Here is a 27,585-nt window from a genome sequence, read left to right as displayed (position 1 = left end):
CCTTGTGTGATTGTCTAGAGACTCTTCGCATACTTCACATATTGTAGACTCTAGCCACAATCTTCTCGGACATGTAGTCTAGAATCTCTTAATAAGAAAAGATGAGAGCTTATCCCCAGAGGATTGTCAGAGTATAGTGAGCCTCCTTACATCTCCTTTCTCTGGTTCCCTTTCTCTTGACCCTCTTAAAGTCAATAGACTGTCAGATTGTAGAGGTAGGAAGTATGGTACAGTACAGGCTTGTATATGGCTGTGGCAACAATCCAAAGCTTTTGTAGTTCTCTACTCCTTTCCCATTTTGATTAATTTTCACTCTCAGAGGACTTTCCTAACAGCTATTCAGTGAAATCAGAGACTTGGTCTTCCTGGATTCCCAGACCATAGATAAACTGGTCTCAGGATGGGGATGATGTTGTATAGTGGGAAACGCCCTGGTTCTGATTATTCTTTCTCTTCAGGGAGCTTCTTTATTGCCATCCCCAGTTTATCTTGGACTTCAAAAGGACTTTTTCAGATGCCTTTACATGTAAGATCTAGCAATCTCTCGTGAAATAGATAACTTCTGCTTATCTTTCTGAATCTGCTTGTGGAATTAAGGTTTCCTCAGAGACACTACTCCTTAGAGAAACGGGAAAGCAGATAATTCTCTTTGGAGGGAAAATCTATTAATCCCTTTCCCTTTTCTGGTTCACTTTTAAGTGACTAAGGGGTGAGTAATGAGGCACATTTTTCAAATTTATCAACATTCCTTTAAGATGACCAAGATCTGTCACTTCCAGACCATATATATCTTAAATTTCTTTTTTCTTTATTTTAGTAAGTTTATTTATTTTTTATACACATTGCTGTATGAATCATGTTGGCAGACAAAAATTAGATCAAAAGAGAATGATCATGGGAGAAATAAAAAAAAAACAGAAAAAAGAAGTGAACATAACATGTGTTGATTTACATTCAGTCTCCTTAGATTTTTTTTTCTGGATGCAGATGGCATTTTCTGTCCAAGTCTATTGGGATTGCTTTGGATCACTGAACCAACCACTGAGAAGAATCAAACCTTTCATAGTTGATCATCGCACATTCTTACCTGTTATTGTGTACAATGTATTCCTGGTTCTGTTTGTTTTGCTCAACGTCAGTACTTGTAAATCTTTCCAGGTCTTTCTATAATCAGCTTGTTGAAAAGCTGATTTTTTAATAGAATAATAATATTACATTACCTTCACATACCACAGGTTGTTCAGCCATTCCCCAATTGATGGGCATCCACTCCTTTTCCAATTCTTTGCTACCACAAAAAGAGCTGCTTACAGACATTTTTACACATGTGGATCCTTTTCTCTCCTTTATGATTTCCTTGGAATACAGACCTAGTAATAGCACTGCTGGGTCAAAAGGTATGCACATTTTTGTAACCCTTTGAGCAGAGTTCCAGCTTGCTTTCCAGATTGGTTGGATCTGTTAACAACTCCATCAGTAATGCATTAGGGTCCCAGTTTTCCCATATCCTCTCCAACATTTATCATTATCATTTCCTGTTATTTTAGCCAAACTCAAAGGTGTGAAGTCTTACCTCAGAATTGTTTTAATTTGCATTTCTCTAATCAATAGTGCTTTGTATCTTAAAACTTCTGACCTTTCTCCTTCAGTCTGCTGAGTTAATTGAGAAAAATAAAACTAGCCTCTAATTACTAGTTGTGAAAACTGAAATGTAATATTGTGACCAAAACTTGAAGAAATTTAGAATAGCAGTGCCCAATAGGACCTCAAGAGATCATGTGATAGATCTCTACCACCATCTATACCACTTGAAGATTATAGCAGAAAAAATAGTCGCAAATGAATAGCAAAGAAACCATGGCCTTTAGACAGTTTTCTAGCATTAAGTGCTTTGAGGGGCTTTTGAAAGTGTATGAACATAACAGTGTGGAAATAAATTTCAAAATGAAATTGGAAATCTGCTTACCACACAAGGCAGAAACTGGGAAATGTCCTGTACTTCACTGACTGTAACTTGCACAAAACAAAATTTTATTACAAAAGCTGGTTATCACTAAGCAGCAGTAGAACATGGCCTCATTGGTGTTTTTTTTTTTTTTTTACCAGACACCAGTCCACATGGCTACAAAACAAATATTTAAGAAAATGACAGCTGAAACTTCAGAACCAGGGCAATTTTTTTTTTGGGGGGGGGTGAATGCCACTGAAAAACCTTGGAAAACAAAGCATAGGGATGTACTCATATAATAGATGAGCTGCCCGAGCTGACAAATGCCAATTTTCCAGCTGACCCAGAGAAGATTTCTATTTTTGGCCATTCTTCAGGAGGCTAGGGAGCTCTGATTTGTGCTTTGAAGAATCCCAGAAAATACCAATCTGTGTCAGCATTCTCTCCAATCTGCTATCCAGTGCTCTATCTTTGGGAAGAAAAAGACTTCAGTGGATATATAGGATCAGATCAAAATAAATGGGAAGCATATGATGCTGCTCATCTTGTAAAGTCTAATCCAAATTCTCACTTAGATATATTAATTGATGAAGGCAAAGAACTGTTCATTGAAGATCGGCAATTACTTCCTGACAACTTTGTAGTTACCTATGCGGAGTGGAAAATTCCAGTTGTTTTTAGATTGTAAGAGTGATTTGATCATATCAGATATCATGCAAAATATATGAATGTATAAAAATTCATATGAGTAATCTCACAATTAAAAAAATTATCACATAAACAGAGCTTTTGAAAAGACAGGGTTGTGATTAAAAATCGCTATCTGTGAACGTTCACTTAAAATTTTTATTAAAGGCTGACCACTTTTTGAATAAATATATAAAACTAAGTAATCTTAATTCCTTTTTTTTCTTTATAAGTGCTCTGATGGAAGGCATATCATAACTTAGGGTCGGTTTGAAATCCTTGTTAATTAAGTTTAAAGAATCAAAGAATGTATAAGTGATCACAGTTGACTAAAAAGTACACAGTGATTCAATTCATTGTACTTGGGAACTCAACAATTTGTTGTTGGTCCATTGTGTGTATCACTTTTTAGTGAGCTAAATTATGGAATTATATTTCATTAATAGAATAAAGAAATGAGAGACAGAGACAGACAGACACATACCCACACCCACACCCACACCCACCACCCACAGAGAGAGAGAGAGAGAGAGAGAGAGAGAGAGAGAGAGAGAAGCCAAATGACTTGCCCCAATATCATGCAACCATTAAATAGCAAAACTAACAGGCTTACAATATTTAGAATCTTCATGGAATAGTGAACCCAAAAGGCCTGAGTTCAAGTTTTGGGCTCAATCAGTCAGTCTATAAATAATTATATAGGAATGTGAAAAAAGATACAAAACAGAACTAAAAACCCAAACCAACCAAACCAAAAACAGCTCAAAAGAAGGACACAAAGACATTGTGTCTTGCTCATGATAACTCAGCTATTAAGTGTCAGTCAGAACTTGAACCCAGATTTCAAAAACAAGGATTGGGGCAAAAAAGTAAAACAACTCTTGCCCTCAAGGAATTTATCTTCTATCAGGAATAAATTGCACCTATATAGATTAGAGCATATACATGATAAATACAAAGTAGTTTATCTATGGATCATACTAGCAGTTGTAGGATTCCAGGAAAAATATTTTATGCAATATAATTTTAATTGAAATGAGTGATTCTAAAAGGGAGAAATAAGGAGGGAATGCCTTTGCCCTGTGACCTTAGAGAGCTTCTCCAAGCCTCAATATCCTATTTTGAAAAATTGCAATAATAATTAAATAACAACATTAGTATAATCTTTTAAATGTTGCAAAACGCTTTCCATATTTTATATTAATTGATTCTTACAACAATTGTAGGTGTTATTATTATCTCTATTTTACAGCTGAGGAAACTGAAAAACAGAGATTCAGAGAATTGACTAGGAACACACAGCTATTAAGTGTATAATGTTCGAACTCAGGTCTTTTTGATTCAGTTCAACACTATCACCTAGTTGCCTAATAATACTTTCCTCGTGGTGTTAAAGAACAACAAAAAACAATAACAAAATGGTATTTATGGATTGCTTTAAAGTTTTCAAAGAGCTTTACATGCTCAATTGAGCCTCAAAGAAACCTGGAAAGTAGATAGAACACGTATTATGACCATTTTCCAAATGAGGGAACTGAGGCTGTCAGAGAGGGGCAGAGCATCCCCTGTGATGAGCCTTTGGTTCATAACTCTGAACTAGAGTACTGGGTACCTTGGGCTCTTCTGGCTGTGATAATTCTTCTCCCCTCCTTTTCCTCCCACACTTTTGACTTGTGAGGTTACGAGAAAGAGACTGATAATTTAGAAAGACAAAGCATTTCAAAGGAATTTCAACAAAGGTCCTCTCAGCAATCATGCTCAGGTTTGATTTGTCTTCTCTGAGACCACCTTTCTCTTTCTCCTTTCCCCTTTCCCCTTAGACCTGTTTTGGGACACTTATTTCTAAAACAGTAGGAGTTGAATTAGATTCTTTAGAGGATAATAAAGTGCTGGGGTTTAAAAATACTGTTCCCTTCACTTTCAACAGCTCCATTATTATTCCATTGTCACTAGAGGAGCCATTCACTGGCTGTAAAAGAGGCTTTGCCTCCAGATCAAAAGAAAGGAAATGCAGGATTGCTGCTGGGGCAATCTCTTCCTGAGTAGGGCGTTTTCATTCTCCTGCTTAGGTTTTTTTCTCCCCTACTCCAGTCTGTGGTTGGTTGTTAGATCTACATTGGATTGGAAGGAGACTCATCCCTTTGATATGACTGTAGCTATTGAAGTGTTTTTAGAACTTCCCATTTTAAAGAACAGGGTTTTTTGTTTGTTTGTTTGTTTTTTGTTTTTTAAAGAAAAATTTTTTTGGTAACCTTCCAATGTATTTTAACATAGAATCATAGATTTAAAGCTTGAAGAGAACTTCGAGGGCATCTAGTACAACCCTTTCTTTCTTTTTTTTTTAAAGGATGCTTTTTTTATTATTATTATTTTAAATGTATTTCTATACATACCCTTCCTCCTCTTCTATGCCCATGAGTCTTCTCTTGTAAAAAAAATAAAGAAAGAAGAAAAAAATAGTTCAGCAAAACTAACTAATGAATCATCTAAGTCTGACAGCATAAGCAACATTTTGTACCACTGGATTTTCCCCTCCTCCTTCCCTTGGGATTATAGGATCAGATTTAGTCAGAAGACCAAGAGAACATCTAGTCCAATCCCTTTGTTTTGCAGTTTGAGGAAAGTGAGGCGAAGAGAAACCTCTTCCTGACTCCAGGCCTAGTCCTCCATCCATTGTTCCACCTAGTAAAAGGAGAAAGATTAATTTTCTCATCTTTTCAAAAGACGGTCATTAGAATTACACAGTGTTCAATTGCATTTGATCTTTCCATTTACATTGCATGTATTTATTATTTTCTTAGTTCTGCTTATTTTACACTACATCATTTCATACAAGCGTTGCAATAAGTCTCTCAATTCTTTATATTTGTCATTTTATACCAGAATAATAATTTATTCTTAAAGCATATTTATTTATTTTATTAAATCTTTCCCAACTATGTATAAAAATTAACAATCTTTTTTAAAAAAAATGAGTTCCAAATACTTTCTCTCTCTCTCCTGTCTCTCCCCCCCCTCCTTAAGAAAGCAAGCACTTTGATCTGAATTATACATATGAGGTCATGCCAAATAGGTTCCCATATTAGCCGCATTGCAAAAGAAAATATAAACAATAAAAATAAAGAAAAAATATAAAATTATGCTTCAGTCTGCCTTTGGAGTTCATTGGTTCTTTCTATAGTATTTCATTATAGTTGTATATTACAATTTGTTCAGAAATCCTTCATTTGATGGTCATCTCCTCAGTTTCCAATTCTTTGCCACCACAAAAAGAGCTGCTATAAATATTTTATACATGTGGGTCCTTTACCTTTTTCTTTGATCTCTTTGGGTTACAAACCCTAAGTAGGGACACTACTAGGTCAAAGGGTTTGCAATTTTATAGCCCTTTGGGCATAGTTCCAAATTGCTGTCCCTAATAATGGTCAGGCTAGGTTGTTAGATCTACTTTGGATACAAAACCAGTGGTACATCTGTGTCTCAACTTTTCCACATCCCTCCAAGCATTTGTCATATTCTTTTATGATAGCCAATCTGATGGAGGTGAGGTAGTATCTCACAATTGTTTTAATTTACATTTCTCTAATCAGTGATGAGTTAAAACATTTTCCCCATGTGACTATTGATAGTTTTGATTTCTTTTTCTGAAAACTGCTTTCATATACTATAACCATTTATCAGCTGGAGAATAAGTCTTATTTTTATAAATTTGACTCAGTTACTTGTATATTTGAGAAATGAGGTCTTTATCAAGTCTTTGCAACTTGTAAATTTCTCTCCAATTTCTGGTTTTCCTTCTAATTTTAAAAGCACGTTTGTGGAAAAAACTCTTTAAATTTGCATATAATTAAAGCATCTATTTTGCATTCCATAATTTCTTCTATCTCACTTGCTCATAAACTCTTCCTTTGTCCATAGATGTGCCAGGTACATTTTCCATTCCTCCCACCCTCCACTCTGGTTTACTTACAGTATTCTCCTTTATGTTTAAATCATCTATCCAGCAAAATAATACTTTCATTAGGTTCATGCTCTGTAATTTGTTGAGCCATTTCCAAATCACTGGACACCTACTTTATTTGCAAATTTTACTACCAATATAATTTTACAGATGTGAAAAATGAGATCCAAAGGTAAACACTTTTGTGAAATAAAAATTGAACAAAAAAATTCATAAGAAAAGTTCTGACTTTGCCATATAAATTTGTCCAAAAGAATTCAATTTAGTGAAAGGGTGTGAAGGAGAGACCTCTTGATATTTTTAGGTTGCTGGATCCCTCCTAACAGACCTCAGACTGAATCTCACAAAAACCAAATCGAATTTTAGAGTTAGAAGCGACCTCTAGCTCTTTTCTAGCTTGTTTCGTGGAAGAAACACCAGCCTGTTACAGGCTCATATTTTGTAAGCTCAAGCAAGTAAACATAGCTGCTTTACTGTGATTTCCCATAATGTTTTTTCATCACCACCATCCAGAAATACTAGTTGAGTCTTTGCCATGGGTGTGACAGATAGAAGAGTCTACTCTTGCAGGAGAGAGAGAAAACAAGCCTATGTTACATGTACATACACATATTTCAGAGATCTCTGATTTCTGATTTCCTGTGGGAAGTTATTCTAGTACTCATGTGGAGCAGCCTCCCTTCTCCCTAATGGAAGGTCTGGGTGAATTGCTATATAATTGATACATTCATTACCCAATGGTTACCGAATTCCTAGTAATGAACATATCAGAATTTAGCTATACTAGTTCTGGGTGCTGCTTAGTAGGACTTGTTAGGATTGAAGTCTGCTCTCATACATAGCCTTTGAGAAATAATGATGAGATATCTGAAGAGGATTTTAAAGGAGGCATTTGTACTATTGAATCTCTTGTAGAAGGGTTTATGAAATGCCTCTCCAAGATAACTGTTACCTTAAGCAAGTCCCTTCTCCATGGGTCTATTTCCTCAACTCTTCTGAAGGGCAGCTAGATGACTTGAAAACTAGAACTAATTTTTTCTGAGTTCAAATTTGGCCTTAGACACTCAGTAGCTGTGTGATCTTGGGCAAGCCACTTAGTCTTGTTTGTTTTAATTTTCTCATTTGTAAAATGAGCTGAAAAAGGAAATGGCAAGCCAGTTCAATATATTTGCCAACAAAACCCTAAAAGGGGGTCACAAAGAGGACATAACCTAAATGACTGAAAAACAAAAAGATGACTTCTGAGTTCCCTTTCAGTATTAACCTTTTTTTAATGACTCTATGAATAATCTTTGGCATAGATTGTGTGGTATAATGACCATTGTTCTGACATATGAAGAAATAGAGTCACAGCTACTGTATGATGACTTTATTAGTTACAGAGATTAACAAAACTATGTACTAAGTGGAAAGAAGCACTAGCATACATCAGTCAGAGTGGCTTTTAACTTCTGTTTATACTATAATTTCAGAGCAAATATATTTTACTGGTTGAAAAATGGTTTCTAAGTAGGCTAACGCTTTCCTTGTAATAGTGTCCATAGTATCCATTTACTTAGCAAGCTCTCTTTTCTATAGATAATGCATAGGTACATTGGATCTTGAATTGGGAAAATCTTTATTAGCCATGTTTTACCTTAGACTGAGCTAGCTAAAAAGGAACTAAGCAAATCTTTACTAGGAGTAGTAAATAGCTGAACTACCAATTCGGGTTTGTGTTATTGTATACTGCTTTGGAATTACCATGTGGGTGTATTTTATAAAGACTGATTACTTTAATGTAGGAACTCCCAGATGAGAAAAATTCCTTTATGAATACATATTGGATACCTTCCCTGCAATTGAGAGTCATTGAATTGCTTAGACTGCAGAGTTTCTTAAACTTTTTCCACTCAAACCCTTTTTGCTCAAGAAATTTTACATGACCCCCCAGTATATAAGCATATAAATCAATCATTTACTGATAGTAAATCATAATTTTGTGATCCCCACATTTAGTTACAAGACCCCTATGGGATTGCGAGCTACAGTTTAAGAATATGGAGCTTAGATCCCTGAGAGGTTATGGGATTTCCTAGGTTCATATACCCAATATGTGGTAGAGGATATTCTTAAATGTAGGTCTTCTTTCCTACAAGTTCATTCCTGCTCCCTACACCACAGCTGTGCCTGTTTATTTGTCTGTCTATCACCTAATCTTATTTTTTAATGAATTTTGTATAAACTGAATTTTTATGAACTTTTATTATATAATTTTATTGTGATCTTGATACTCATCACAAAATACGAACATTTCAAAAACATACAAGGACAAAAAGAAAATTGTATATGAAACTGCAAATCAGCATGTTAGTGCTAACATTGTCCTGTTCATCATTCTTTCTGTTCTTTACATTTAAAAAAAAAAGTTGAATTGACATTTTTCTTTTTTTGTTTTTTGATAGCAACAATCCAATTCCCCTTCCATAATCTGACTATATAATGTATTTAATGCATGTAATAACTATATATGTATTTTTGTATACATATATGCATGTATAATTTGATCATCATGATACTTATTTATAATTGAAATAATTGCTAATCTTCATAAAGAACTTTTAAGTTTTATAAATTTTTTTTCTCATGACAATGAGATAGGTAGTAACAGTATTATTATTCCCATTTGTGAATATAGAAACTTAGCTTTAGGGAGGTCCTATATGCTAAGGTGTCATTGCTGACAGTCCGACTGACAGAGTTGGAATTGGAAAGACTATAGTGTAGAAACATGATTGGACTCGCCTTCTATTACCCCAGGAGGAAGAAGTAGGACAAGGAGTGGAAATCGCAGAGTAGCACATTTCAGCTCCATATGATGAATTTTTGTTGCTATTGAGGCATTTTCAATTGTGTCCAAGCCCCACTTAGGTTTGGGTTTTTTTATTTAATGTTGTTGTTTTGGGGAAGGGTCAAAGATACTGGAATGATTTGCCATTTCCTTTTCCAGTTCATTTTATAGATGGGGAAACTGAGGCAAACAGGTTTAAGTAACTTGTCCAGAGTCACACAGCTTTTTATCAGATTTGACTGAGGTGGTCCTAACTCCAAACCTGGCACTTAATCTAACTGCCCATAGATATCATGAATTAGAGCTTTCTAAAAGTGAAATATGCATTGTTCCAGGTAAGTAGTCTTCCTTCTGACTGGAGGTCTTTATGCAGAGGCTGGATAAACTTGTTGAGAATGTTGAAATAGGGATTCTTGTTAAGATTTAGATTGGATAAGCTGTTGTATGAAGGTGCCTCTAAGTCTGAGATTCAAAAGTGAGACATTATATTAATCCATCCTCAGGCACTATTTCAGCTCCATAGTTGCATGATTACTGAACACATGGCACAGGGTATTTCATATCCAAAGTAGCCTTTTTCAAGTATTCTTATAGGAATAACAACTAACAATACTTCTTATCTTAATTGTCACTAGATCTCTTAATTTGGGATCAGAGTCTAAGAATATGTGTCAACAAAATTGCCATTAAATAATAATAATGATGATGATGATGATGATGATAGCTAGTGTTTATATGACATTTAGGAGCAGCTGGGGGACATAGTAGATAGGATGGTGAGTGTGGAATTAGGAGGGGTCATCTTCCTGAGTTTAAATCTGGCCTCAGACATTTCCTAGCTGTGTGACCCTAGGCAAGCCACTTAACCTTGTTTGCTTCAATTTCCTATCTGTAAAATGATTTGGGGAAGGAAATGGCAAATCACTCCAGTGTCCTTGTCAAGAAAATCCCAAATGGGACCACAGAGTTGAACACAACAAAAATGACATATTAACAACAATATAACTTTTAAGACGTTTAAAACACATACCCTTTCACCTTCAAATATCCATAAAAAGCAATCTTTTCTTGGTTAGGGTTAGCTTTTCTTTTGAAACTCTAGCATCTAGTTTTCCAAACTGAGACATAACTATCTAAAGAGCTCCTAAAGAAAAATGAGTGAGATGTTTTTGTGTGCTCTAATTAATAATCATAATAATAAAAATTAACACTCCACTCCAGTCATTCACAGTTTCTGTCATTCTGAGCAATACAAGATCATAGAAAAGTAACTAATATCTCACTCACACCTTTTGAATTGGTATGAATAAGGTTCAAGCAAGGGAATAATTCACTTAGAAATCTGTCTAGTGTTTCAGAAGTTCTCTGTTAAGGACACTTTTAAGACTTGAAAGGATTTCTTTGGTGGTGACGCTCATTCCCTATTTTTCTTCTTTTTTTGCTACTCAGCAGTTAGCCTTGATGCTGCTAACATGTCAAGATTTGTCCTGTATATGTATGAAGTCTAGAGTTCTCTCCTATTTAAGCTGCATGTAACTTGATATTTTGCTAGAGATTAGAAATCTGTGCTGTTATTTTTTCCCTTTCTCTAATATTGGTGAATATGGGGGAAAGATGGAGACTTTCTATAGAATGGAAATTCGTCTTAAGAACATAGGGATCAATACCTAGAAGGTGAATATGATTCTGTCTTGCTCTGGATTTTCAGGAATGCTATAGGAATGAAACAGGAAAAAGAGAACAGAGAAATGGATTGTCTTTTTGTGAAACAGCAAATTTCCTTTAATGATACAAATTTCTCTGTGAAAGAAAAGCCTATCTTTTAAAGAAATTACCAAGATTTTTGTTTTTCTGTAGTGTCTAATATTTTTCCTATATCCCTAATCACCCTTCCAGAGAATTATCACTTATAATTGTGATTTTAAAAATCTAAAAAAAGAGAGAGAAAGAGGAACAAGATTAATTTTCTTTTAAAACTAACTACTGTATTAAAAAAAAAATCTGACATTATATGACTTATCTAAGGAGGTCTGAACTAGCCTAGCTAAGCTTTGAGTGAGACAAGGCTTATGAGTAACCCCTGACTTAGGATAGGAAGACCAAATAATTTTTTTTTTTAAGAAAGAAATTAGAAAAGAGGAAAGAGAAAAGAAAGGGAAGAGGAAAAAGGAAAGAGGAGAAGAGGAAGAAGGAGAATGTAGAAGAGAAAGAGACAGTGATGATGACAACAGAAAAGACAACCCTTTAAAAATGGGCAAAGTTAACCTGTTGGTTGAAGGCATCTGTAATGTCACCATCCACTGCAAATTAAGGGGATAAGTTTTATATCTCCTTATAAAGTATATGTTTTACATATACTTTATATAAGTGTGTATATAAGCTTATATACTTATAGGAATAAGGAAGTGTATACAGCTTCCAGAATTGGAACTCCCATTTTTGTGAATAATAGGAGGCATTGGTGAGAGAGAGAGGAAATGGAAAATCTTGCTTTTTCTTGTCATTGAATTGTGTCCAGCGATGTTTCAGTGGGCAATCACAGCTGTTGGAAGGTTTTGGATCACAATTTACCTTTTATTAGCTGGACAATTCTATATGAGCTTTTGAGCAAATTACCATAACAATACAATAGTCACTGCTTCTTGGCCGATAACATAATGATGCCCAACAGTGACCCTAGCAACCAGTCTTATCCTGATTTGCCAGCTTACCCCTCTTTTAGCTCAAGATCAGAGAGCACAGCCTGCATTTCGATAAGACTAAGATACAACTCTTACAGAAACCATAGCTCCCCTAGGGAGTCTAGTTGACTTCTTTCCCTATCAATCCAGTAGGCTCAATCTCTGAGGAGGGTTAAAGAAAATGGTTGCTTAGGGTGGGTTAGAGGTGACATCTATGACCATAATATCCTGCTAACAGCTTTCCCCTTCATGTCAGACCCCAAAGGAAACTTCTGAAGCTTTGGATTATGACAAATGAGCTAAACCTGCACAGTGTAGGTGAACAAAGGGAATATTAAAAAAATGAGAAAGAGCCTTAGTATTTAAGAAGCTCCTCATTGTATACTTCTTTCAGTCCTGAACCTCTTCAGATTCTAGTGGGATGAGATCAAAGGCAAAGATGTCAGGTGAATTCTTCTAGTGGCACCAATTTGCCTGGGCCATGAACAGACTTTTCATATTTTTCTAGAGTACTTTGGATTTCTCCTTTATCTCTATAATATTTCACCTTTTATCATGCTCATTTGTACATACAATATATAGACGTATGCATACATGTGTACATACATACATATTATATGTGTATAGAGAGACAGAGAAACAGAAAGCTAGAGACAGAGAAACCATTAAATTCTTATATTCTATGAGAGGCCTTTCATAACCTTCCCCTCCTTCCCTCCTGTTGCTAGTTTCTTTCTTCTGAGATTACCTTCTATTCACACTGTTATATATACCGTATATGTGCATAGTTGTTTTCTTATTCCCCGTTGGAATATAAGTTCCTTGAGGACAGAGTATTACCACATAAATTTTACTTTTCATTATCTCCTTGTCATTTAGCATTGCACCTGGTACATAGTAATTGCCTAATAAATTCCTTTTGTTGTTAATGATAGATTAAATATTTTTTCTGAATAGGGATTGTGTCATGTCCATCTCTACGTCGCTAGAGTCTAGTATATTATTTTGAGCTTATTTTTTGGCTTGATTGTAGTAAATATAGCCTTTGTCATTTTTTTCTTAGGCTGTGCAAAGAACAGTCTCTGTAGTTCCCATCAAATTTCAGGTTAGTTTTAGGTGATGCTTATCCACTGTCTCCTTTAGTTTTAGACCACAAATTGCCAATGGAGTCCAAGCTCTGGCAAGCCTTATTCCCTTGGAAGGGTTTCCAATATAGTCCTGGGAACAGTATTCCTTAAGACCACTATGCCTGTTTTGGAGAGCCTAAACCAAGAAGTTTGACCTCAGAGATAAAATTGGGACTCCAACAGTCCATGAAATCAATATCTTAAGGTTTAGAGAGGTTGTTGTCTGCATTGTTATGGAGAGTTTCCTTACCAATGAAAGTCATGGAAGGGGATACTATTTTCAACTGATTAGTTCATAGGATTATTGTAAGGGATAAACAGAAAACTGTATATAAAGAACTTTATAATCATGAAGTGCTATATATGAATGTAAGTTTATTTACTTTTTTTAATAATTGACAATAATGTGGGCTTTTATGATTTTAAAATGCTTTAAAATCATTAGGTAATTTGATCCTTATAACAATTTTGGGATTCAGGAGCTGTAGGTAATATGCCAGTTTTTTAAAAAAGCAGGCTTCTGGTCACATGACTTTTAAACCACAGAGACAGAATTTGAACTTAACTCTTCCCACTTTTATTCATCATTATCATTTGTAGCAGCAGCAGCAGCAGCAGCAGGAAGAAGAGGACTTAGAGTTTGTAACTTTATGTTATCTCTTTAGGTCTTCATTACAACCCTAGGAGATAATGTTATATACTTCACTTTATAGATGAGAAAATTGAGAAAAAAAAAAGGGGGGGTTAAATATCTCTCCCAGGGTAACCACGCTAAATAATATGATGCAGGGTTTGGAGGGCTTGCTTTCCGCTATTTCACACTACCTTATCTGTTATTATACTCATGTAAATAATGTTTTTTTTTGTTTGTTTGTTTTGTTTTAAGTATCAGATTGTTTTCCTTTTCTAAGAATGTGGTGGACCCTGTACATTATTCTTAAGCTAACAGTCTTAACAACAGAGGAAATGGACTTTCTCTGTATTGTTAGTGGGGGTCTTCTGAAGATCTCTGATACTTCCTTCTGGCCTAGAAGTGATTCTTAAATTCTCCGCGGCTATGTCAGTCACAGGCAAGCTGTGGCAGGCCCTCCTTAGCTGGCAATAATAGTAATGGTGATCATAATAGATATAGACATTTATATACTATTTTAAAGTTGGCAAAGTGCTTTTATATACATTATCTCCTTTGAACCACTGGAGGATGGAAAAGCTTTAAATAATAAACCCATTTATTTGAGATCTAAGTAAGCTCAATCAATCAATAAGCACTTATTGTTATTATTATTATCATCTGTTATTATTATTAGCTGTTATTATTGCTGCTACTACCAATAATGGTTAGCATCCATATAGTACTTTAGGGTTTCCAAAGTGCTTTCCATCTGTTATTCCTTTTGCACTATCTTACTGTGCCTCCTGAGTACTATGCAAGTTCTGAGATACTCATCTCCATCTTGGCTAATTGGCAGCTAATTTTTGGTCAGAATTTTCTACTGACTAAGTTGTGAGGGGGAGGGAGTAACCACAGTAATGAAATTATAGGTCCTTGAAATGGAAATAGAAGAAATAAATGGTGTGTAGTCATCAGGTGACTGACTGTTCAAAGGTACCAGTGTGTTTCACAGCTTGCCTGAGTGAGAAAATGCCAATTTCTGCTCTTTGGGGCCATGGATTGGAGACAGTTCACAGCTTTTGTGGCATTGACAAAGTAAGCTTTCACTGTTCATCAGAGGACTTGAGAATGTTATTACATTTTAAAATTTTAATCAGATTTTTTTGGTGCCTCTTTTATTGTTAGAAACTGAGGCATATAGCAAGAAAGGCAATGCTTTGGTGCAGTATATGTTTTTATAATTACTTTGCACTCTGAAAAACATTCACCAAGTTTGAAATCAATAGGTTTCAAATCCAAAGTGAACAAAAATAACATGATGAAATTATGTAAACTGACTTTTGTTGTAGGCTAAGCCTAAGAAATTTAGGGAATGATACTGTGCGACTTAATGGTGCAGTGTTGCAAAGTTGAATGTTTTGAGAAGAAACAGTGTAGCTGTGACCTGGGTATATGGTTATAATAATTGGCTAATTCTCAGTCATGGAATAGGATAACTGGTTAAAGAGATTGTAGTTTATTTAATCCCAATCATATTATTTAGAGCTAGCAGATTGGGTAGGGTGGCGGTGGGGAGGAAGGCGAGAGGGGTGAATCTAGATATCAACTAACCTGATGAAGCCTATGAATCTCTTCTGAGGTGTGGAAATACATAAAATAAGACACCTAGGATTGCAAAGAAAATCAAAATTATATCAAAAGATATTTATTGAATTATATTTTTTTTAAAGTTCATGGACCTCAAGTTGAAAATCTCTGAGCTAGTCCAACTTCTCCCATTTTACATATGAGAAGAGTGAGTTCCGGGGACGAGTGTGGGGGGGATGATGTTCTTTGCAATGATAGATGCATCTTAACTGCTTAAAGATGTTGATATCTATAAGTGCATTTGAGATTACACAAATAGGTTAGGGCTTTCAAAAGATTCTGGTCCTCATTCCCTGTTATCACAATGATGGGCATCTTTAATGTCTAGATTAATACTTTAAAATATTTGAGCCATTTTACAGTCCTTCCAGATATTATTATTCCCATTTTGCAGATGAACAAACTAAAATTTAGGACCGTCTCCTCAGTGGATAAGGTGCTGGCCCTGAAGTCAGAAAGTCTTCTCTTCCTGAGTACAAATCAGGCCTCAGATACTAAATGTGTAATCCTGGGCGATTCACTTAACCTTGTTTACCTCAGTTCCTCATCTGTAAAATTATCCGGAGAAGAAAATGACAAATCATTCCAGGATTTTGCCAAGCAAATCCCAAATGAGGTCACAGAGAGAGTTAAGAAACAGCTGAAATGACTATAACACAGGAAAAAAAAACTGAAATGGATAAAGTGTCATCTAAAAGAAGCCAGGTTATCCTTAATCCAAGTCTAGCTCTCTATCTACCACCCACAATCCCACCTCTTGAGTGAAAAGTAAGCCCCTTTGCTTGTGACTTATGTGTTTCTGTCTCTCTCTCTTCCTTAACTGAAAGGCAAAAGTAAAATCATTTTAAGAGGTCTATACAGCTGACGAGCTTTTGTTCTCTGTCTAATATGTGCTTCATGGAACACAACACTGGAGACTGCCTTTGAGCTGCATTGCTTTGCTTTCTCCCTCCTCCCCCATTTAGACTGGATTAATAGACTTCTGTAGCTGTAGACCACAAGCTGCTTCAGAACTCCTGCTCTTTAAACCAGTGGGAACCCATCTGATCCTCTTGAAAGCTACTTTATAAGAGAAGCTGTTGTCCTATGAACACGTTAGCAAGCTGTCATTGTTACTTTGTCAGCATGCTCATTGCAGAGCATCTGCAAACGAGTTTTGAGTCTTTCTAATTATTCATACACACATTTTTTTCCTCTTCTTTTTTTTCTCCTCACTACCAAAACAACAAGGAGCCTAACTTGGTGTTGGGCTTGAAAGAGTAAGGGGGGAGGGGAAGTGAGAAAGAGAATTTGGGTTTCTTGGGGGAAGGGGGAGAGATAAGAAAAAATTTAAAGGCTTTGTTTTAAAAAAAAAAAAAGGGTATTTATTATTATTGTTGTTGTTGTTGTTGTTGTCATTGAAGCCTCAGAGACATCTGTTTAGAATAAATGCCTAACAGATTGCATTTCCACCAATTTCAGTAGTAAAAGCCCATCTGAAAAGCTAGACTTTCCAGTGTTGGTAAATATGAACATAGCTTGTACAATTGTCAGTTTAAGATAATTTCTCTTTTTGGATGGGAGAATACATAGTTGATCTTGATAAATGCTTCTTCAGAAGCCCAGTTTCCCCTCCACTGTAAGTGGGGACCTATCATAGCAGCACAAAGGCATTCAAAGATATATGACAGCTAGTGACCTTTGATTGAAAATATATTGTTTGGCTAATACTGAAAGCTCTATTATAATTCATTCCCCCCCCCCTTTCCCTTCTAGTTGAAATTTGGGGAGAAAGGGAAGGTAGAGAAAAGAGATGTTCCCTATGTTTTAATAAAACCAATCAGAACTTGTCTTAGTTACAGTTTTTCCCAATCATTTCAGACCTGATTGGTATCATTATCCCAGCTCAGGAAAGCAGTATTCATTCTTTTTTTTTTTTTTTTTTTCTCTTTCTGCTGCAGCCTGAGTTTAGTAGCTAATGCAGAAACCATTGACCATAAATAAATTGTGTTGAGATTCAAGCAGCATTTGAAATCTTTGCTTGTATTTGCTCAGTTCTTTTTGCACTGCATTCAAATTAGCCTAGAAATGCTTTTCAGTATGTTTAATGTCCTGCCTTCATTTAGCTTCATACACTGGATAGAGTTCAACTAGTCACTGAAGTGAAATTAGGATTATAGGGTCATAGATTTAAAACTCTGAGGGACTTTCGAGATTGACTAGTCTACTTCACTCATCATTCAAATGAAGAAATTGATATCTAGATAGGTGATGAAATGATTGCCTAAGGACACACAGAAAATAAGTAACAGAACTAGGATTCTAATAGATCCAATTCAAAATTGCTGGGGAGGTGTGGAAGAAGGGGGGTAATGATATAGTGATTTTTTTTTTGGTTTGTTTTGTTTTTTAACCATACTAAGGCAATGGTGAAAACAATATGACAGATACAAAGAATAATGAACAACATCTTGGTTGTGATTCTAGCTCTGTCACTTACTGCTTGAGCAGCTGCCAGCCCCACATTGGATTAAACTGTCCTTAATGGTTTCTCCCTAATTACACCAACAAGTCACTTTGTCAAAAATGTATACAAAGTGAGGCTTGAGTCAGAATAATCTAAGGTCTTAAACTCTAGTTCCTTCTCATTTCAGGCAATGTGCAAAAAGAAATGTTAAAAAAAAAAAATGTTTTCCATCATCATGCTTTTTGTCCTAGCTGTCCCTAATGGCTGGAATGCACTTCCTCAACTCTGCTTCTTAGAATTCCTAATTGCTTTCCAGACTTTTCCAAGCATTCCCTTCTACATCATTGTTCAGCCCTTTCAGTATGTCTGATTCTTAATGATCTCATTTCTCGGCAAAGATGTTGGAGTGGTTTCCTTCTCCCAGCTTATTTTACAGATGAAGAAACTGAGGAAAACAGGGTTAAGTGATTTGATGAGGGTCACACAGCTAGTAAATGTCTGGAAATGGATTGGAACTCAAGTCTTCCTGATTCCAGAACTGGCACACTATTTATTACATTACCTTTCTGCTTTGTACTTCTTCTGATGTTACTGTGTATTCATTTTGTGTATATAATATATATGTTCCCTCATTAGATTGTAAGCAAGGACTAATTTTTGCCTTTCTTTGCATCTCCAGTGCTTAATAGTACCTAACATATACTAAGCACTTAATATTTATTTTAATCAGTTACTAGTAAAGTATCATTGTAGATTCTATGACACTTTTCTGCTTCCATCCTTTAGACAAAATACAGTGAGTACCATTATTTCATTTTGTTGTAGTTTTAAACCTTATAGCTCGAATTGGCACCAAGACCGATGGGAACCCTTTATATGGAATTAGGAATGGATATGTTTAGTCTCTAATTTATACAGGATGTGATATCTCACTCAATGGAAGAGCCAAAAGTAGAATAAAGGCTTCTCAACTCTTGTCTTCACAAAGCTAGAACAGGAAGACTTCAGTCAGGCAAGCAAACCAACCAATTAATTGTTATTTAAACATGAGACCCACTGACACTTAAGCACATGCAGTCAGATTTGTAATTATCACTTACCAAGAGAATCTGATATTTCCTATATGTTCTTTTGAACTGGATATGGTATATTTTATTACATAAATGAGAATTTTAAAAAATAATAGCTTTTTATTTTCAAAATATATGCAAAATTGGTTTTCAGCATTCACCTTGTAAAACATTGTGTCCCAGATTTTTCTCCTTCTCTCCTCTCTGCCCCAGTCCCCTAGACAGCAAGTAATTTAATATATGTTAAACATGTGTAATTCTTCTATTCAGATTTCTACGTTGATCATGCTCCACAAGAAAAAAAAAACAGCTAAAAAAGGAAAACAATGAAAGGGAAAACAAAAAGCAAGCAAGCAAACAACAACAAAAAAGATGAAAATGCTATGTTGTGATCCACATTCAGTCCCCACAATCCTCTTTCTGGATACAGATGGCTTTCTATAAATGAAAATTCTGAGAGCTAACAGTTTGTTCATGAAAAAGTCATTTGTGATAGATTTGAGAATATATGGTACAGATATAATCTACCTGCTGATTAAATGAAATTTTAATTGGTTACTTAGGCATCATCATGCAGATAGACCTACATTTCCAGTATCATCCCATAATATTCCTCTTCCTTTGGTTGTGATTCCAGTTAAACTGGTCAACTACCTTTTCCCTGTACTTTGTGAAAGTGATCCCTCATGTTGGAAATGTCTTCCATTCTTACCTCCACCCCTTATACTACCTACAATACTTCTAAGCATGGTTCAGGTGCCAACTGCTACCCAAGACATTTTCTGTTTCCCTTCTTCTATCCCCAGTTTTTAGTACTTTCTTCATTAAATATTATTTTGTGGTGCAGTAGATAGAGCACTAACCCTGAAGTTGGGGGGGGGGGAGCTTGATTCAAACATGCCCTCAGACACCACCCCTATTAGCTATGTCACTTAACCCTCAACACTCTCCCCAAAGAAAAAAAATTACTTTGTGTCTTTTTTGAATTCATGTATTTATATACATGCTTTTTACTCTCCACCCCTCCTTTAGTAAGCACATCTTTGAAGAGCTCTACCTCACTTCAGATCCATTCATATCAACTTTGTGATGTTATTATTCCTCTTTGAGAAGTATGGATGAACAACAACTTGAGAGTAGGGAATGTTTTATTTTTATCTTTGTATACCTAACATCTGGCATATATTCCTTGTATATGGTAGAGATTTTATAACTGTTGAATGAATGGAATCTTTAGCCTGGTATTCTCTTCACTACAAAGGCATTTTCAGTCTCACATCATAGTAATACTATGCACTACCATGGCATGGTAGAAAGGACATTGTGTTGAGAATCAGAACATTATTGTAGTAATGTTGACTCTGCTGAAATTTTACTATGTGACCCTGGATCTCTTAACCTCTCTGAGTCCAAGTGGCCTCATCTGAAATATGAAATGTATGAATTAGATCCATAAAATCCATTGTAGCTCAGATATTCTATCAGCTTGAGCAATGAGTAATGTAGTGAATAGGGTACTGAAAAGAGATAGAATACTGAGAGTTGTACCCTTTTCTGATGCTTTCTACCTATGTGCTTTTGTGCAAATCACTTTATGTCTCTGGACCTCATTTTCACCATCTATAAAATGAGGAAGTTGAACAGAGATTCTTAACAAGGGATGCATTTTTCCCTGTTAATATTTTAAACATTTAATATATTATTTTTTAAATTTTGATAATTGAGTTTCAGCATAATTGGATTCCTTTGTAATCCTATGTATTTTATTTCTTCATTTAAAAACTTTATCTGAGAAGTGATCAAGACTGCCAAATGGTTCCATGATGAAAAAGGTTAAGAACCCATCTTGGATTTTCCATCGAAATATAAGTATCCTCTGACGGATACTTAGATACATCATCACAAAGTAGATGGTGAGGGGAATTATGAAGCAAACATTGGGCAAAAAAGGAGAGAATTGAACATAAAAATTGATCATTTCTCCTTCAGGGATGAAACCTTCTGCTTTTACACATAAGTCAGGTGAAAATGAACCCATTGTCCTCAGGAAAGCTCATTTAAAAATGTAGAGATTCCATTTGTTTTAATGCTCTAAAAAATAATCTATCATACAGTTAAAGAACTGAGCACTGTGCCTTGCAGGCAATTGTGTTCAAGTTCACATTTGTTGAATTGAAGAAGACTTAGAAGAAGGAATAGGTCTGAAGTTTGCATCCCAAATTTGCTCTTCACCTGTGGTCCTGAATACCAAAGCACCTTTTGATTACAGTGTTTTTCTCTTAGTTTTCATTTTGTCAAATTTTTAGGGGAGAAAATTGGTATGGAGATGGGAAGAAAAGGGAAGTAGGGAAGTGAAGTGTCTGTTGAAATGAAGCCCTTGTAGAAACAAGTTTTTAATCTGGATGATTGGTTGCTAATGTGGGCATTTGAGAGTTTGGCAGAAGAGAGAAAATTGCAGGATTAATGCCGGGTAGTCTAATTCCATGATAATTTTTAAAAGGCCAGTTTGCCAGCTGGCTATTACTTCCCCTCACCCCAACCTCCATCTAATTTATATTTTTAGTAGATTTTTTTTTTTTTAATACTTTCCAGGACCTTCAACTCTTGGGTGGAATAGACCCAGCAAAAATTAGTCATATGTCCGAGACACATTTCTGTAAATAAGTACATAAAATTGAACAATATGCAGAATTCCAAATGGAAAAAAGAATAAATATTAGATGATGGATTTGTGTAATAACAAAGGAACTTTTTCTTTGCAAAAGTATTTAAAGACATCTTTAACACCTAGGCTTCCCTTCATTGTATTTAAAGTAATATCTAATTTATAAAAATGTTACTTGCACATTTTTCAGTATTACCATCCATTCTGGAAAGCAATGTATAGAAGAAAAAAATACACACACACACATAAATAAATGCATATATATAAATACACACACGTGTATTTGTACATACGTGTGTACATTCATATGTGTTATAAATGTTTGTTAGATGCATATAGCTTTGCAGATCTGAGTTTGTATCTACAGGTCTACTATGTTATTGGGGTGGAAGGGAGGCTATAGTCGTTAGGAAGGAGAGAGAGTATGAGCTGCTAGAGCAAATGAAAATATGATTAGTGTTTCCAGTCTGAAACCTTTGAAGTGGATCAGCAGGAAAAGAAGAAAAACATCTAGGCGAGAGAGAATAGACCTCTTCTTGTTGCCTAGGATATTTGGTGAGACTTTGATTTATCAGTCTTTATTAGTAATGGGCAAATATTCTCATTATTTTCAACAATTAGCATGATTATAATAAGGTAATTCACTACAGGCAAACTTCCTGTACCATTAGATCCAGGGCTAGGGTAATGATTTATCAAGTCTTAAGAAGAATGTTCTTCTGTTTTTCATATTTAACATTGCTTAAAAGTTCTGGATTTAAATTCAAGAGGATACAATTTGGCAAGCATTTATTAAGTGCCAAACTGAAAAGCAATTTCTGCTTCCTCTTTGGTTACACACAGGGGTGAGGATAGTGGTTGGGGAGTGTGTACCGACAGACTGTGTCCTATAATCTTATTTCCAAAGATTCCATCTATAAACACCTTATCTTCCACTCAGATATGAAGGCCTCTATTAGAGATCAGCACAAGTTTCTATGGGATTCCCATGGCTTTCCCCCAACCTACTTGATGTCCCACACATTGCTGTTGTTGGGACTGAGCCTAAACAAACCATGATGTTATCTCTATACTAGATGTAACTTCACTTCTCTTTTAGGGTTACAACCTCTTTGATCCTGTCTTCTAGGATTATTCTGGTCTAGTGGATTAGTTCGTCAATTGAGGGAAGGGTTTTGCTAGTTTAATGCAAGGACTTTTGAGATGGTGCTTTATTTTATGTTTTTACCAGTGAATTACTTTATCAGAGATCCATCTAGTCCTTTACATCTATTTCTGTTTTCATATCAACTCATTTCCATGCTTATATGTAGCACCTTCAAATATCCATCTATCCACCTACCCATTTACTTTTCTTTTGCTCTTCTTCCCTCTTCTGCATAGCCTCTCTTCCAGATCTCAGCTCCCTCTCCCCCAGTTCAGTGGGGCTCTGCAGTTAAGCAGGGTATTGTATTGTAGATGGGCAATGAATGTCAGAATGTGTTCCTTACAGCACATTTAATTTACAGGAGCCTGAAGCAGCCCAGGACTCACTAATCAGAAGTGACACTGGCAGAAGCTGTGAGGGCTGCCCAACACACTCAACTTTTTCTGCAATGAAAAGGCCTCCAGTGGTGGGTGAATGGGAGGAAATGGTTAGAAGGCAGCAAAGTCCCCAGGGAAGGGTGGAATTTATTTGGAGTGACTGCTTATAAGTGACTTTTGATTGATTCTTGACAGGGACAGTTTTCTCTGAAATTAAAACATTAAAAAAAACAATAATAACAACAAAAAGCCTAGCATACAATGAATTACCAATGTCATGAGTCCTGGAAGGAATCTGGCTTCCCTTCTTGGTTTTCCCTTGGAATGATTGATGCTGTTATTTTTTGACAGCAGTGAGAAACAGAAGGCATTCAGGACACTGCTGGCCTCTAGAAATAATAAAAGTTCCCATTTGCCATATCACTGTAGGATTTAAAATGTACCTTGCTGTTAGGGTCTTTTTTGGTCCTTACAACAATCCTGTGGAGGCAGCTACTACATGTTTATCCCTTTCCATTTTATAGATAGAAACTGAAGCCCTGAGCACTGATTTGTTCAAGGTCCTACTGTTATTGAACAAGGAGCCAGTACTAAAATCCAACTCTTCTGACTCTAGATTTCAGTATTTTCCTTTCCTTAATGGACAGCATTGATAATATCCCTTTGAGGAAATTATACTAAGTCATGGGCAGTAAAACTTGCCATTTGGTGTCTGTTCCCATTAAATGGGACACAAAATGCACCAATAGATTAGGAAACAGGGAGAAGGTAGCAAACAAGCTAGGACTTATTTCCCAAGCAGGGGCTGTTCCAGGTTAGTGTGGCAGTAGAAGCCACCAGAGATTACCAGTGGGCTCAGGTGTCAGTGTTTGCAAGGAATTAGTTCAACAGCCTGCTGGAGTGCAAATGCACTGACTTTATAGAGCTCTATCAGAGGTCAGCCTGGGTGTTTCCTGCCTCACTGCCCAAATTCCATTCTCACCCAGGAAACCTCAAAGGATTCCAAAGGCCTGTCTCTTCCTGGATGCTGTTCTCCCTGTAAGCTTACCATATGGTCTTTTCATTGAGTAGGTTTATGTCACCCTGCAGTTTTGGAAACTGAGACTTTGGCTCTTCAGGAAGAATTTTACTTCCATCCAAATGCTTCAGTGTTGTCTTCTGGCTCAAAAAATGCTTGCATTGGGTGGGGGGAGGGGCATTTATTTGGGAAATGATGCTATTTAAGAGACAAAGAATCATTGCTTATACTATATCACTAATTGGGTGGAGCACCTTATTTTAGATATCAGATACAATTTTTTTCCCTTGAAGACAAATTTTACAATAAGTTATTAAATGTAATAAGATGATAGGATCATAGAATTAGAGGGACTTGAGATATCATCTAGCCCAAACCCCATATTTTTGAAAGGGGAGGGGGGAAATTGAGTCCCAGAAAAGTTAAGTGTCTTGGATGAGGTAACACAACAATGAAAGCAGAGCAGAGATTTGAACCCATATCCTCTGTGTCCAGCATTTTGTGAATTTGATTTTATGTAGCTTATTACTTCCAAACTGTGTGGATACTTTAGTTTCCAAATATCATTTAAAGAAGATATGAACGGTTCAAAAAGGATAGCAGAAGGTACCCTATGTACAAAGTTAGGATATTTACACCAGCTTTCAATTGTGGAAGTTTATGATATGTCGCTCCTATTTATCTTCTTCATTATGTTTCCTTTTTGTCAAATATTCTGGCCTCACATAAATAGAACCTTAGAAAATAACTTAATTTTAAATTGATCATTCCTCTTGACCCAGTAAGATCATTATTGAATGTATATCCGGGGGGGTGGGCGGGGTCATGCCTATGTACATACTTTGTATGTACATACTTTACATACTTTAACACAATATACGTGTACACACATAAACATATATCCAAATATACATGATGCACACGTGTGTGCACAGTTGTATTTGTAGGATTGTGTATTGCACACAAAAATGCATCCTCTAGAAAGATAGAAGAACTTTATAATAAATAGCTGCAAAGAGGAGACATAGTGTGATGTGTGAACATAAATATAAGGGATTCAGAGGAAATGGGAAGATTTATTTAAATGAATGTAAAGAAAAATGACCCACAAAAACTGTATATGCAAGGACTGTGATAATGTAATTGAAAGTGCTAAAAGGCCAAGATCGCATATTCCAGATTGATTGCAGTGACCAGTCTTGGTCCTGGAGGATAAGCTTTGGGGTTGAGAGGTGTAGAAGGGGCCTATGAATTTGGAATACTGTATATTGTGTGGTGAGACTTCTTTTGTTTAATTCTTGTTCTTTGTTTCAAGGCAAATTTCAGTTGGGCAGGGGAGGGATGACCATTGTATGAAAAATAAGAGGCATCAATAAATCTTTAAAATGACCTATTATGGTAGTTTTTGAAGATTAGCACTGAGGACTTCAATTTCCATGGATGTTCCTTACTGAGTATTAAGATGGTGTTTGAACCTCTGTGATATCCTTGGGTGAGGTATGCTTAGAAAGCAGTTTCTCTGGAAGTTTTAGGGGACAACAAGTTAGGAATGTGATATCACAACCAAAAAATAAACATGTCATCTTTGTTCTACATAGCAAACTTTAGTGTCCAAGATTAAAGAGGTGATAGATTCTGTGTACTTGGTCCTGGTCAGGCTATATCTAGGTTCAGTTTTGGTTGTCACGATTTAGGAAGAATATTGATCATCTCTAGTGGGAAGGGTAACCAATTTGGTGAAGGGCCTTACATCCCTATTATAAAATTGGCTAAAAGAGCTGGGAATATTTAGCACGGAGGAGAGATAATTCAAAAAAGATCTAACAGTTATCTTTAAGTAATTGATATATCCTCTATGTAGAAGAAAGAAGAGTCTTACTTTGGTCCCAGAAGGCAGAAACAGAGCTATGGTGTCAGTTGTACAGAGGCAAATTTGTGCATCCTGATGATATGAATTGGCTGAAAGTGAAATGAACTGTTTCAGATTTCCTATTTGGAGGTGTTCAAGTAGAGGTTGGATGACCACTTGTCAGATATCTGACAAGTCCAAAAAGGACTTGATAACTACTGAGGTCCTTTTAGCTTTCAAATTCTTTGATTCTGTAGAAAATTGTTGAGAGGGAGGGGAGAGGGAAGGGGGGAGGGAAGAAAGGAGAGAGGGAGGGAGAGAAAGAGGGAGAGAAGGAAAGAGGGAGGGAGGAAGAGAAGGAAGGAAGGAAAGAGGGAGAGAGGGAAGGGGGGGGGGATGGAGAGCACAAGCAGAGTGGGAATTGAAGGTCTATCCAGACAATCAAAGGTACCATCTCCCATTCTTAAATCCTTTCAAATTAATTTTTTTTCCAGCAAACAAAACTCTTATTTTTATCCTCCCATCTAACCTCCATGGGGGGTGCCGGGAGAGAACCTAAGCCCTTGTAACAAATATAACAGACAAGGGGGAAAAATTGCTTATTGGCCATGTCCAAAAAGATGTGCCTCATTCTGTACCCAGAGTCTATTACCTTCCAGTTGAGAAATGAAGAAGCCCTTTTTTTTTTTTTACATGACCAAAACGTTATTTTGCTGTACAAAAAGAATCAGACTCTGAAATATTGTACAATTAGCTTGTGAAGGAAATCAAAAATGCAGGTGTGCATAAATATAGGGATTGGGAATTCAATGTAATGGTTTTTAGTCATCTCCCAGAGTTGAAGAAGCCCTTTCTAAGAGCGCCTTGCTTGCCTGGCTTATCTGTCATTCCTGCCTATGAATATTCCTTCATCCTTGGGCTCCTGGGAGACTGATCAGTAAAAACACCAAAGCATTTTTTTTTGTGACTTTGAATGGACTAAGATACTCTGGGACTTCTCTAGTGTGAGTTTATATGAGAAGAGCTTTTAAATAATGTTGAATCAAGAGAGATGATAGTGATCGCCCCACTCTGTCTTCTTGACTTGGAGCATTTTCTCCTCAAGGGCATTTAAAACAAAGGAGTATAGCTTTCAGATTTGTAAACTGCCACCTTATTATCCTATTAGTCAATTACAGCTGTTGAGGAACAGGAGTAAGTGACAGTGTGGCAGATTACAGCAATTTATTTGCTGTTCTCCTGGTCTTGTTCGGCATATCATCAGGCTGTTTAAATTTAATGATAGGGCTTTTGCATGTGTTTTAGTGCAGTTAAAGTTGTAATCAAAATGTTTAGGAAAACCCCTACTGACCTGCATAAATACTCCCTTCTTCAGAGTTGCTTTTAATGCCTTGTTGTAATCTTTATTAGCAAAGCTGACTCACTAATTAGTGGAAGCAACCTATTTTAGACATGAGGTGGGGTGGGGGTTGCCTTTATAGGAAGTACAGAGTGTGTCTCATTTAGACTTTATCTGGTT

The 27,585-nt window shown here is 36.0% G+C and overlaps 1 protein-coding gene and 1 pseudogene across 1 annotated transcript in view; both read left to right on the top strand.

Moving 5' to 3' along the window:
• The window catches only part of EXT1 (exostosin glycosyltransferase 1), a 341,760-nt gene that overhangs the window by 205,703 nt on the left and 108,472 nt on the right, over positions 1-27,585 (top strand). The gene's annotated exons all lie outside the window — the stretch shown is intronic.
• Positions 1,408-5,001, top strand: LOC111719126 (annotated as a pseudogene).

The sequence above is a fragment of the Sarcophilus harrisii genome, chromosome 1 (assembly GCF_902635505.1).
Source record: "Sarcophilus harrisii chromosome 1, mSarHar1.11, whole genome shotgun sequence".
NCBI classification, from domain to species: Eukaryota; Metazoa; Chordata; class Mammalia; order Dasyuromorphia; family Dasyuridae; genus Sarcophilus; species Sarcophilus harrisii.
This window is presented reverse-complemented; position numbering and strand designations above follow the sequence as displayed.